General features: G+C 35.4%; 1 pseudogene; it reads left to right on the top strand.

The window, feature by feature from the left end:
* The first annotated feature begins 9,720 nt into the window (after positions 1-9,720).
* On the top strand, positions 9,721-12,682 carry LOC120120703 (annotated as a pseudogene).
* The last annotated feature ends 2,425 nt before the right edge of the window (positions 12,683-15,107 follow it).

Raw genomic sequence — 15,107 nt, 5'->3', positions numbered from 1 at the left:
GTTAAATTGGTTAGATGCCAATTTTCGGGAGTAGAGACAAACACCTTTGAAGATGAAGTTAAAATATATGCACGGACATGGATACTGCAGCTGATAGGAGGGTTGCTAATGCCGGACAAATCCCGCAACCAAGTTCGTTGTATGTAGTTGCGACATCTTGTCGACTTTTATCTGGCCGAATCACTCAGTTGGGGCTCGACAGTTTTGGATTCCTATATAGGGAGATGTGTCGAGCGACTGACTATAGAAAAAATACTATCGGCGGATGTCTCCTTCTACTGCAGTCTTGGGCATGGTATCGATTGCTCTTTTTATGTCCCGTTGTGAAGAACTCATTCGTATTTTTGCTACTATTGAGGTAATTATAAAACTGATTTCGTATATTAATCATTTTATATAGTGTATAATAAAAAAAAATTCCTTGAATAGGTGGTATACTGACAGGAAAAATCATCGGGAGCTACCTGATGATTTAGAAAAAATTAGGGTGCTAATCGATCAGAAGGCTGACATAAAGGTATTCATTTTAGTATTTAAATCAATTTTAGATTATAGTTATATAATTAGATTATTATTTTGATAAAAATTATATATATTTGTTTTAGTTTGAATGGGTGACATATTCTAATGATGATGTGAGGATGGCGATCCCACCTGAGTTGAGGGGCCGATCAGATGTTTGGATGACGATGGTCCCTTTGATATGTTATGCGATCATCGAGTGGCACTCCACTCATCGCGTGCTCCAGCAATTTGGTTGTTTTCAACCAATTCCGGAAGCACCTAGCAATATGGACGAGTTGCATAGCACAGATCGACACGGCAAGACAGATACAGATTGGCTGGTGAAGCATCATGAGTGGGTTGTGCTGTGGGAGGATCGACATCGGTGCCTTCCCCGTAGAGAGCCCATTTATGATGACCTATTGACTGTTGGTGATGATTATTATCAGTGGTTCAATAGTAATGGGAAACTGTTTCTTCTTTCTGAGGATGCATGAGGGTGAACCTTTCAGCGACGTCGATAGAGACGTTCACCGTCACAGTACCACCATCCCCCGACCCGTGGACGGAGAGCAGGTGCTTCCAGTTCGTCCTCAGCTACACCAGCAGGACCTTCACAGCAGCCACCATCTGCAACGACTTATATACCGCAACCATATATGATGCCACCACAGCCTTTCCCTTACCAGATGTTGCCGCCACCGTCATAGAGTTATATGACCCCTCCTGGAGGATATTATAGGTCTATTTTTGTAGATCCAACTTGGGATTCATATGCTAGTTATTTGGCGGGTGCAGCCTCATCACCCATGGCCGCCACACATACACCTCTTGTACAGTTTTCACACTCAGCGATGTATGGGTTTTATGAGTTTTCGCAAGTATCTATGAGCGGTGGGATAGTCGGTCATACACCTCCAGAGTCCTTATTCTATGGAGGTGCTACATCGTCATCAACTCCTTATCAACAAAATGTAGCTGCTCACGACGACGACGACGACAACGATGACGACGACGATGATGATGATGGTGATGATGATGACAACGAGGAGTCACAACCAGTGATACGAAGAAATCCTCCTCGAGACCGACATCCACCGCCCTGCGGAACACATTCGCATCGCAGGCATCGATAGATTTTGTTTTTTATTATATTTGTATTTAGTTGTTTATTGGACTTTTTTATTGTAATTTTTATTATTATTTATCATTTAATAATTATTTTATTTTGTTAATTTGGTTGGATTTTTTTTAATTTTTTGTGTATTTTTTAGACTTTTTGTTAATTGATTTTGATTATTTTGTTTATTATAATTTAATATCAGTTAATTTATTTATCATTTAATATCAGTTATTGTAATATTATTATTATTTAGCATTTAATACTTATTGTAAGTTTGTTGTATTTAGAATTATATTCAAATACCAAATTACTTTTAGTTTGATAAAATTTAATAATTACGTTCGATAACTTTCTTAAGTTTGTCACTTATTATCTCTTTTATTATAATCGCATATAACGCCAACGTCCAATCTCGTTTTCTTGTATCGTTTTTTTAATCTTCATCAGCGGTTATCGAATGATTAAATTTAAGTAAATGCAAATTCAAGTACAAGAATTATTATTTGATAAACAAAAACTACATAAATTCCTCATCAATGGTTACTTGATGGCAACAGAAGTGGACATGTTCTCCTAGTGTGTCATGAGTTTCTACAATGCCCACATTTTTTGTCGTGTCGAGATGTTTCTCGAATATCCATATCACAATGTATTCGAGTGGATTTTGGACGACCACGGTCTCACAATAAATTCGGGTCTGGTACAATCGGAAGCTAATTCTGAACTTCATTAGGGTCTTCGTCATTACCTATGGGGGAACTCAAATTCGTATATCTTAAACACTTCTGATTGTAGGTATACGGGATCCACAAAACGGTTATAGTCTTAACGGGTATACGAGCAAGCTGTTATCACATGAGAGCATGGATATTTCAGAGCTTGAAAAAACCCGCAGTCGCAACATCTGTCCCGTAGATTTACTCTGAACGACACAACTTCAATCGCTTGAAGGGATCGAGGCAACTCTGTGACACAAAACAATGCATGTGTTCCAGATAAGCTTATTACAAACATTCCATTTGATGCCGCAATTTTTTTTGTAAATCTGCAACTAATCTAGGGTGATAGACATGACCGCCTTGCATCCAGGTTTGAGCTTGTCCCCCGAGCTTCACAAAAAGTGCCCCCAAACGAAAATATATAGTTTTTACCAAAGCCACTACAGGTAAGTGATGTGCACCATTTAAGGTTGAATTGATTTCCTCAGCCAAGTTGATCGTCATGTGTCCATATCGAAATCCATCATCATATGTGTTTGTCCACATTTCTTTATCGATGAGGCTGATGTAATCGTATCCTTCCTCGTTCTTCGCCCGCAAATCTTGAAGCATAGATTCAAATGTTTGAGGAAGTAGTTCGTAACCTGATAAAAAAATGTAGAACTTACTTTGTTTCCATAAAAAATGAAAACGATCAAAATAAAAAATGGTGGTTTCGCTTACCCATGCGCACAAGTAATTGACGTTCATCATTCTTCTTGAACCTTCTATGGTAGTTCATAGCAATGTGTCGGATATAATACCTATATTGGAAATAGGGTGGCTACCAGAATGGACCCAAACACTCCATTGCTGCTTTAATCCCAGCTCTGCAATGACACATATATTTTCCCTTGTGATAACATGTGAACGTAATTTTCGGAGGAAAAAAGACCAAGAATATGTATCTTCTCCTTGAACGAGAGCAAACACAACTGGAAGAATGTTGCGATCACCGTCTTGGATAACTGATAATAGTAAAAATTACTTGTATTTTCCATACAAGAAAGTTCCATCGATCTGGACCACATGCTTGCAGTATTTGACAACATTAATGCACTGTAGGTAAGTCTAAAAAACCCAATAGAATTGGCATCGATCGTGAAGAACTTGATCATTATAGTATGCAGGGGAGATTTCGAAGTTCACAATTGTCCCAGGATTAAACCTTCACAACAGCCTAAACCAACTTGGAAGTTCGTTGTAAGATACATCCCATTCGCCTTGAAGTTTTTTAATGGCCAGCTGCTTTGCCTTCCATGATTTTCTGTATGAGACGGAATACCCATACTGCGATTGGATAGCTGAAATCAACAAAACAGTAGTTATATGGGAGCTCGCTTTTACCATGGACATAATGGCTTGGCAGATCACTTCAGAGTCCAAGTTGGGATGATCTTGGTTGATCCCTCCAGCACAACATGTGTGAGGACCGTTGTATACCGTTAGTTCCCATCTATTGTTTTTCCTCTTCCTCTTTGATATGCGAACCATCCAATTACATCCGTTTTCGCGTCGGGAACAGTGGCATACATATTTTTCTTTTGTGGAGCGGGTGACTCTGGATTGAACAGAATTACGGATATTGAAATTTTTTATAACCATCATCGATTATTCTTTGCTTGAAAACTTCATGCCTAAATATAACTCACCATTATTTATTGATGAGTAATATCCATAGTTACTGAGATTAGGCATATCCGCAAATTCTGGCCCGTACATTGCATCATAATCAGCTTCATACATGTGTGCTGGAGGGTCAGTTTGTGCCACATTTGAGGGAACTTCGTCTACATCATCATCATCATCGGAGTTGAATTGTGGTGATTCCGGGTGTATGAATAGTCCAGTCTCAACGCCATCCGCACCAGGCTCACGAAGCGGTTCTTCTGGTGAAAATGATGGTTCCTCCATGCTTTCCACATTTACGTCGAATAACCTACTACTTGTACGCCTTTCCATTGAACTAGAAGGCATATCGACATTGAGATCGAAAAAACTCGCAATCGAATGCCTCCCCCTAGAGCTTGAAGTCATCGTGTCAAATGGAAACTGCACAGATTGTTGTGTCGATGACATCTCCATATTAAGGTCAAAGAAATTTGGAGATGAATGCCTTCCCCTAGAACTGGTCTCGATGTTTCCATATGGATTGTTCATAGACCCATCTCAGTACAGATTATAAGGAGTTGCTGATGAATGTCTCCTCATTGAAGTTGATGGGCCAACACAATGATGCGAATTTCCCATTATGACATTAAAATCATTACACATTACTGTAGTTGGGCTGTCAACTTGATCAACTTGTTTAGCCAACCCATAATGGGAGCTTAATGAAAGACCCCGAACAACACGCACTTGAACAAACTTTGCATACATATCAATATCGGCGTCTGAATAATTACTTTGAGAATCAACCATCATTTCAACATCATCATTGTTCGATAGTTCGAACGCTGTATAAGTTAATGGCAACAATGATGTTGGAAATCTGTACTGCAACGACGACATTCTTCTACTACTTCCAACATGAACCTTCCTTGAAATCTTCGTTATCAACTCCTCAAGAGTTATGTTTCTCTTAAATGATATTTTAACATAATCATTTGATACGAAAACAACATTAGTTTCATCTTCTCGAATTTCTCTATCACAAAAAACAATAGCTGAAATTTGCGTCATTATTAGAGTTTGAATGTACGACAATATTATATCTGCAAAAAAACAACTGAAACAAACCTAATTAAAAAAATAATATATGCACGAAAATATAACACAATAATTTTTTTACAAATAAACGTAAATTATTTTACACATAAACGTAAATAATTTAATTTTATATTATTATCATATCTGCAAAAATATTTCAACGTACACTCCCGCTTTCCAATTATACAACCACAAAAATTAATTAAAAACAATTAATACAATATTTGCTTTCGAAATAATCATATATAATTATAAAAAATATTATAAAAAATTACCTTATAACGAAAGATCGAACGAACTTTTGAATAAAATATAAAAGGATTGGCGTGTTTTTTTTACTGGTTGAGAGGATTATTGTAGTAGTTTCTAGGTTGAGAGGAATTTGTGAGAGAGTTTTAGGGAGAAGGGGTATTTATAGAGGAGAGACGATGCTTTAAAGCCGAGAAAGTCGGATAAATTATGCAAGGCGCGGCCCCTGCACCGCGCTATAGCCCTAAGGCACGCCCCAGGGGCCGCGCTTTAACCAGGTGTATCCAAATCAGCATAAAGCGCGCTACAAGGGGTGCGCCTTACCCCACGTGACACCAGATCAACGTAAAACGCGCTGCAGGGGGACGCTTTACTGCAAAAGGTGTTAGATCAATAAAAAAAGTTGAAAGGGTGTCTGACAGATAATATTAATGTGTGAGGGTGATTTTGAAAAATAGCCAAATAATTGGACCATATAACTAATTTAAAATTATTTTTTTCTCAAGTATAATATATAATAAAAATTATGTGCCTTAGGCAGGTGCCCGTTCTACACAGATAGACCTTGAATATCTTTATCATTTGACAATGAAGATTGATATATTTCTATAAATATCGTGAACAAATTTAGAATATAAAAAAAACAATAATCTCTTATTCATGTTAATCCTTCTTTAAGAAAACCATAAAATTATTCCATATGAATGAACCGATTAGGGGTGAGTAAAACTCGAATTGACTTAAAAAATTGATTTTTTCGACTCGATTCTACTAGAAAAACTCGACTCGAATTGTCTTCGAGTTGTAATTTCATAAATTCGAATCGACTCAAAAAAATTAAAGTTCAAATCGAGTTGTAAAATACAACTCGAATAACTCAAAAATTTTAGTAATTAGTGAATTTATTTTTAAGTTTGAGTCGAGTCATTCGACTTTGTATGATATATATATATGGAAAAAAATATGAATAAATAAATTTGTATTATATGCATAGTTATAGAAAGTCACTTAAATTAAAATAAAATAATATTATAAATATTATAATTAAATTTAAACAGAAACTCAAAAAACCGACTTGACTCAACTCGACTTGAATTTTATAAAATCAAATAAAATCGAAAAAAATTCAAGTTAACTCTGAGTTGTAAAATAAAACTCGTCAACTCGAATAATATAAATTTTTGACCCGACTGGACTCGACTCAATTTGAATTAATCAAACGCTCACCTTTAAAACCGACATTTGTTTATTAAAAAATATAGTATTTTCGTAGATTTGCAGAAAAGAAATATAAGAAAACAATAAGGATTGAAGACAAAGAACACGTGTGTGTGAGAGAGAGAGAGAGAGAGAGAGAGAGATCATACATGAAGGAAACAACAGTATGCATTGGGATTCATAAACTAAAGTCTTTTTTAGTCTCATTTTTGTCACTACTCATCTCTTCGAGTGATGGACTAAAAGTGGCATCGTTCCCCTTTCTGCTCCTCTGCTTGTGTCTCTCAGACAGAACTACCCTTTCATTTTAAGACAATCAACGTAACTGTCCAAAAAGTAACCGCCTTGGAAAGCCCATTTCTTTGTCTCTCTCCATCACAATCAAAGGAAAAGGAGCAGCCTTTTCCACTTCTTATGATGTTGCGTTTGGTTAGATAGAATACCTTGAAATTAGTAAGAATTAGAATCTAATTCTATTTTTTTTTATATTTGGTTCAAATTTTTTAAGGGAATTGAAATCTCTGATGAAATTCAATTCTATCAAACGAGAGAAAGTGAATTCCATCCAAAAATTGATGGAATTCAATTCCCTTATCGGAGAGAATTAAAATTTGAATATACTACCCTCATCAATCATTTGGTAACTTATTAATATATTGAATAAAAATATTTTTTTATTATTTCGGGTCGGGTCGGGTTTCTAATTCATATATTCGGGTCGGTTTTTTTAAGTGTGATATTCGGGTTGGGTCGGGTCGGGTTCGAGTTTAGGGTGAAAAAAATCGGACGGACCCGAAAATATATATAATTCGGGTCGGGTCGGATTAAGTCACTGATTTTATTAAATAAAAATACTTTTTTATTATTTCGGGTCTGGTCGGGTCGGATTTGTAATTCATATATTCGGGTCGGGTATGATGAAACTTTATTTTGTTGGGTCGGGTCTGGTTTTTTAAGTGTGATATTCGGGTCGAGTCGGGTCGAGTTTTTTTAAGTGTGATATTCGGGTCGGATCGGGTCGGGTTCGGGTTTAGGGTGAAAAAACCGGACCGACCCGAAAATATATATAATTCGAGTTGGGTCGGATTAAGTCACTGTTTTTATTAAATAAAAATATTTTTTACTATTTCGGGTCGGGTCTGGTCGGATTTCTAATTCATATATTCGGGTCGGGTCGAATGAAACTTTATTTTGTTCGGGTCGGGTTTTTTAAGTGTGATATTCGGGTCGAGTCGGGTCGAGTTTTTTTAAGTGTGATATTCGGGTCGGGTTTGGGTTTAGGGTGAAAAAAACCGGACCGACCCGAATATATATATAATTCGGGTCGGGTAGGATTAAGTCACTGTTTTCATTAAATAAAAATATTTTTTTATTATTTCGGGTCGGGTCGGGTCGAATTTCTAATTCATATATTCGGGTCGGGTCGGATGAAACTTTATTTTATTCGGGTCGGGTCGGGTTTTTTAAGTGTGATATTCGGGTCGAGTCGTGTCGGGTTTTTTATGTGTGATATTCGGGTCAGGTCGGGTCGGGTGCGGGTTTAAGGTGAAAAAAATCGGACCGACCCGAAAAAAATATAATTTTACCTTATATATTTAGGAATAATTACAATAATACCCCTCTATATATATATATTTTCAATTAAGTCAATGTTTTTATTGAATAAAAATAATTTTTTTATTATTTTGAGTCATGTCGGGTCGAGTTTCTAATTCATATATTAAATAAAAATTATTTTTGGTATATTTTTTGGTAATTAATTAATATACTCCGATTAGAATGTATCGAAATATTGCTCTATCTTTTGATAACTTATTAACATATTTTGATTACGATGATTTTAACTTATAATGTTTATTAGCATGATTTTTATAATTTATTGAAATGAATAATCAATCAATAAAATAAAAATTTAATATTTTTTATTTTTTTATAATATAATACTACATATAAGTTGTAAAATAAACTAAAATAAGTTGTAAAATAAACTAAAATAAAGTAAAAAAACAAGAGAGATAATTATGTCATTTTACATTACTGAAATCAAATTCATTTGACATGTCTGCGAACTAAATAAAATATGGAATTGAATTTCAATTCTATTTCTTACTAACCAAACAGAATATGGAATTAAATTTCAATTCCTACATATTTCAATTATTTCACAGATTTTAATTCTCTCATAAACATTCTAACGAATCCAACGCCACTTCAATATTTGCGGATACATAAACTTTTGCCGCAGTTACTGTTTAAATCCTCCGGTAATGCTAAAACAGTAACATAGTAAAGTTCTCTCGGATTAAAACCTGGGAACTTTTCTTTTCCAAGAAGCCGACTTTCTTTTCTTGGGGTAGAATATTTTTTGAATCAAACTTTCTTGGGAGATTCTTGTCACAAGTTTTTATTTTTCTTGGTGGGTTTTGGACTTTAGGTTGAAGGATTGAATGGGTGCTTTAGAGTGAATGAAGCAATAGTGTGCAGATCAAAGAAGATGATCATAAAGATGTGAAGGCCTTTTAGAGAAGGTGATTATTTGATTTTTCACCCTTTTATGAATTTTCTTTTGTTATTGGAATTTTTATCAGGGTCTTTTTTTTGTTGTGTTTAGCTGTTAAAATGATAAGTAATTTTTCTTTTCAGGTTTTTGGCTTTTCTTTGACTTTTACTTGGGTCAGTTCCATTTCTGATCTCTATCAATTCCATAATATTTTAAAAGACATTTCTTCTTTTTTCTCTTTGATCCTGAGTTAGGGTTTATGGTTTGGATTGCTGGGGAAAAAGTTAAAAGATTGATGGTCGTGAATCTTAAGGACAAGGAGGTGATGTTTGAAGACTTGACAAGAACATTTAAGGTATGGTCTGCTTCACTCATAATGTGATTTTTATGATGTTGAAATCTTGATGATGCTAACTAATTTTAAACTATTTAGCTTAATATTACATGAATCTGTGTTTCTTGGATTCGAATTCGAATTCGAGTGTTGGATACCACTACTAGTATGTGTTTGATATGAATATGTTCAGTTTTTTTTGTGTAAACATTACACTGTATTTGTTGGGTCACAGTATTTTGAAGAAAATGAAGAGCCCGAGCAACATATCTCGAAAGCTTGAACTTTTCAGTTGAAATTAAATGATTATACAAGAAAGTTGTTACTTCTCGAACATGTGATTGTGCTTTAGCATGAGTTATGTAATCTATGGCGTATTAATTCAGATGTGTTTGTCGAATGTATAAGATTTTAGCCTTATTTTGCATCTAAAGCTACTAGCCTTTTGGATCATGAGGTTTTTCCAGCCTGAAGTTATCGGTATAGATTGTTATTGAGCGAGTCTACCTGCTCATCTTGCAGTTTTGAGCTGGAAAAACCTGTTCTTGAATACCCTGATTCAAAGCCAAAGAATCTCCTGCCGCGATGGTATGATATTCTTCTCAGCTGGGGATAAATTAAGGTCTTTTAGTTTGTAATAGTTTCAAATAATCAAAGGTTTGTTTGAGATGATAATTTGCTTTGTTTCGGCGGAGACATGTTTGGTTGTTGAATGTTTTATATTGTGATCGATGCCATGCCGTGCCATTTTCAGAGTTTTGACTTGTGTATTTCAGAGAACTAATAAACAAGCAAAGCACAATGGTCGCCAGGGGACACCATAATGCCAAAGGATCTCCGAAAGTGGAGGTCGGGGAGATAGACACTAGTGCCCCTTTTCAATCCGTTAAAGATGCTGTCACTCTTTTTGGTGAAGGTGCTTTCTCTGGGGAAAAGCCCGCCATAAAGAAGGCAAAAGCTTATTCTGCAGAGGTAAATGACTCCTGGAACTTCTCGTCTTTCACCTGAATTGTTGTTTCAAGGCATTGTAGTATTTAGTGTTCATTTGGATAAGGTATTTATTGAACATTCATGTTTTTCTTTTGTTTTCGTATTCAACTGTAGACCTTCATCTCAGATATTAATATCGAAATATAACAATTGGAGCTTGAGGAATAGATTTCTGGGAAATCTAGTCATATGAAATTTGCATGATCAGTAATATTATTACTCTTATGTTACGTCTGCTTGGATGTGAGTGAATATTTGTTGGACATGTGCCTCATGTAAATGAGAGTCGGAGCATCGTAGTTTAACTCTCTTTTTTGTCTAAAAATTCTTTGTTGTCGAGTTGCAGAGAGTACTGGCAAAGGAGACACAACTTCACTTGGTTCAGAAAGAGTTGAACAAGTTAAAGGAGCATATAGAAAATGCCGAGGAAACCAAGACTCAAGCACTCGCTGAGCTTGAAAGGGCTAAAAGCGTGGTTGAGGAACTGACTCGCAAACTCAGATCTGTTCAGAATCAAAGGATTCTGCAATCAAGGCCACAGAAGCTGCAAAAAGTAAGTCAAAGCAGATTGAAGAAGTAAATTCTGATATTCTCCCGGGACCTGATGGTGTTCGAAGCCAGGATTTGGAAACTGGTAGGCAACAATACATGGCTGTTATTGGCGAACTCGATGCTACAAAACAAGAATTGCGGAAGATTCATCAGGACTACAATGCATCCTTAGAAGTGAAAATTATGGCCTTCAACCAGACAGAAGAAGCTAAAGATTCGGCTAAGGTTAACATTGAGAAGGTTGGAGAGCTTTCAAAGCAAATTTCATCATTACAGAGATCGATTGGACAAGTGAAGCTTGCATCTCTTGAAGCACAGCAAGAACAAGCTAAAATTTTTGCTTAAAAGGATAGGCAGAGGCAATTGTATAAGGCTACCATTGAAGAGTCAACTATGAAGTTATTTGCTTTAAAGAATCAATTTGACCCGGAGCTTACAGGAAATCTTGAAGCACAACTTTCGGAAACAGTTAATCAGATTGGGAATTTGCAGAAGCGAATAAAGAATGCAAAGGCTTCTGGTTTGGAGTCCCTACGAACCGTTACTTTGGAGCTAGATGGAGCTAAAGAATCACTGCAAAAAGTTGCTGAAGAAGAAAACTCGTTGAGAAGTATGTTGGAGTCTCTCAAGTTGGAGGTAGAGTGTGTGATGAAAGAGGATTCAGAACTGCAGGAGAAGGAAAGAGAAGCGGAGTCCGTTGCTGGGAATCTGCATGTTCAGCATCAGAAAAGTAAATCCAAGCTCGAAGCTTTCCTTATAGAGGAATCCAAAACAAGAGGTGCCTGTGAAGAAATGATTTCAAGCCTCCAACAACTAATGGTGGAAACGAAAAATGCACGGCGAGAAGGAGAAGGGATGAAGAAGGAAGCCGAGAAGTTAAAGTCAGAAGCTGAAGCAGCAAAAATCACATTCGATGAAGATGGTAAGCAACTGAGAGCTTTTCTTGAAGAAGTTGAAGTTGCGAAAGAAAATGAGATAAGAGCACTCGATAAGATAAAGATGCTTTTCGAGAGAGCAACCGCTGCACTTTCCTCAACCTCCGACTCCGGAGCCAATATCACAATCTCCAGGGAAGAATTCAAGTCTTTGAGCCACAAAGTTGAAGAATCTGATAACATAGCTGAAATGAAAGTGGCAGCTGCCATGGCTCAGGTGGAAGCCGTAAAGGCTAGTGAAAATGTGGCCCTCAAGAGGTTAGAGGCGGCTCAAAAAGAGATCGAAGATATGAAGGCTGCAACTGCAGATGCTTTGAAGAGGGCAGAGATGGCTGAAGCAGCGAAGAGAGCAGTGGAGGGAGAGCTCAGAAGGTGGCGCGAAAGGGAACAGAAGAAAGCAGCTGAAGCTGCATCCCGGATTCTAGTAGAAACACACATGTCGACGGAATCATCCCCACGGGATTGCAGAATTCAAGAGCCGAACCCACCAGAGAAAATCATTCATGTACAGAAGTTGGATAAAGAAAGGTCTTCTGTCTCTAAAAAGGTTCTTTTACCTAATATCAGCGGTATCTTCAGCGGTATCTGCCAGGTGAGAACTGATATTTTGCATTTGCCAGATCTTTGCACATTTATCAATGGTTGAGAGAAACATTTTTTTGTGTGAATCTGTTTGAGGAATTTAAAGTGGAATATCTGAGGATTAGTTTGCAAGCAGATTTTATGTCACTATGAGAAACAGCTAGAATTTGTGTTTCATAATATCCTTAGATCCATGAATGGATCCAGGCAATTCCTCCCTTTTCTTGTACAAGTCAAACTCTTAAAGTTGCCTTCATCTGGTTTTGTAATTCATACAACTTTTAAATCTAGTATTAGAAGCTGGGCAACAAAAACTTTGGGTGAAAAGCTGTGCAAAGATATCATTCACACAGAATGGTGATCGTTAGATGTAAAATCATGCTAAAAGATTGGCGTGGTGTGGTGGCAATGTGGAGCTTGGAGTTGGTTAATGGCAGTTGGTAATGAACAGGAGAGTTAAATTGATAAATGTTGAGGGTCAAAATTATTCATTTATTTTAAATTAAGATATATAATAAAATATGTACAAATTACGGATTAAATATGATTTTATACTGATTAAGCAAAAAATATCTTCGTCATTTAAAAAATAAAGACAATTTAAAAAATAAATGTTTAAATTTTACTGTGTATTATTATCTATTTTTTAAAGCAAAACTTATGTTCATTTTCACATCATCTACAATGAATTCCTTTTGCAAGTATAACAAAAAAGATTATGTAATTATAAATAGGTAAATTATTGAATTGTGATTTTCGTCACTTGAGCGTATCAAGTTTCAAAGAAATTATAAAACGCTATGGAATCCAGAGGCTATCATGGTGTAGTAGGTTATTACGTTAGTCTAACACACTGAAGATCTTCAGTTCGAGTCCGATTGATGCTAGTCATTTTCAATTATTTTTAATGCTTTTTATTTCGATGGAAAAGGAGGAAAAACTGAAGTCTAATGCCGTTGTAAGGGATCAAACTGGGATACCCGCATAACAAGGGGGAATACTTACCACTCTACAACAACATTGTTGATAATAGCTAAACGATTAATGAGGGTCAAAATTATTGATTTATTTTAAATTAAGATGATATAATAAAATATGCACAAATTAATGGTTAAATATGATTTTATACTGATTAAGAAACAAGTATCATCGCCATTTCAAAGGTAAAGACTTAATTAAAAAATGTGTAAATTATAGTGTGTACTGCCATCTATTTTTTTAAAATCCAAACTTACGTCCATTTTCACCTAATCTACAATGAATTTGTTTCACAAGTCCAATAAAAAAGATTATGTAATTATAAATATCCTTATCATGGAATTGTGATCTTTGACACTTGTACGCATCATGTTTAAGAAAAATTATAAAAATGGTGTAGATGGTTATCACGTTAGTTTAACACACTAAAGGTCTACGGTTTAACTATGGGCGATGCTGTCATTTTCAATTGTTTTTAGACCTTTTTATTTCAATGGAAAAGGAGGAAAAACTAAAGTCTAACACCGTTGCCAGGGATCGAACTGGGTCACCCGCGTGATAGGCTAGAATACTTACCATTATACTACAACAACCTTGTTGATATATAACTAAATTGATTAACATGGAGAGTCAAAATTATTGATTTATTTTAAATTAAGATGATATATTAAAATATGCACAAATTAAGGGTTAAATATGATTTTATATTGATTAAGAAATAAGTATCTTCGTCATTTAAAAATATAAAGACTTAATTAAAAAATAAGTGTATAAATTATAATGTGTACTGTCATCTATTTTTTAAATCCTAACTTATGTCCATTTTCAGCTCATCTACAATGAATTTCTTTCACAAGTCCAATAAAAAAGATTATATAATAATAAATAGGCATATCATTAATTTGTGATCTTCGACACTTGTATGTATCATGTTTAAGAGGAATTATAAAAATAGTGGAACTAAGAGTTTATCAAGTGTCGTGGTGTAGTTGGTTATCACGTCAGTCTAACTCAATGAAGGTCTTCAGTTTGAGTCCGGGCGATGCTAGTCGTTTTCAATTGCTCTTAGCGCTTTTTATTTCGATGGAAAAGGAAGAAAAACTAAAGTCTAACACTGTTGTCGGAGATTGAATCGGGTCACCTGCATGACAGGCGAAAATACTTGACACTATACTAAAACGACCTTGTTGATAAATAGCTAAATTGATTAATGTATAGTAGAGTGTCAAAATTATTGATTTATTTTAAATTAAGATGAGATAGTAAAATATGCACAAATTAGGGTTTAAATATGATTTTATACTGATTAAGAAACAAGTATCTATGTCATTTTAAAAATGAATACTTACTTAAAAAATGTCTAAATTATAGCGTGTATTGTCATCTATTTTTTAAATCCAAACTTATGTCCATTTTCACCTCAGCTACAATGAATTTCTTTCACAAGTCCAATAAAAAGGATTATGTAATTTATAAATAGGTGTATCATTGAATTGTGATCTTCGACACTTGTACGTATCATGTTTCAGAGAAATTATAAAACGTAGTGGAACCAAGAGTCAATCAGGTGTCGTTGTGTAATTGGTTATTACGTCACTCTAACACACTAAAGGTCCTCGGTACGAGTCTAGGCGATTCTAGTCATTTTCAATTGTTTTTAGCACTTTTTATTTTG

The sequence above is a fragment of the Hibiscus syriacus genome, unplaced genomic scaffold, assembly GCF_006381635.1.
Source record: "Hibiscus syriacus cultivar Baekdansim isolate YM2019G1 unplaced genomic scaffold, ASM638163v2 tig00110346_pilon, whole genome shotgun sequence".
NCBI classification, from domain to species: Eukaryota; Viridiplantae; Streptophyta; class Magnoliopsida; order Malvales; family Malvaceae; genus Hibiscus; species Hibiscus syriacus.
This window is presented reverse-complemented; position numbering and strand designations above follow the sequence as displayed.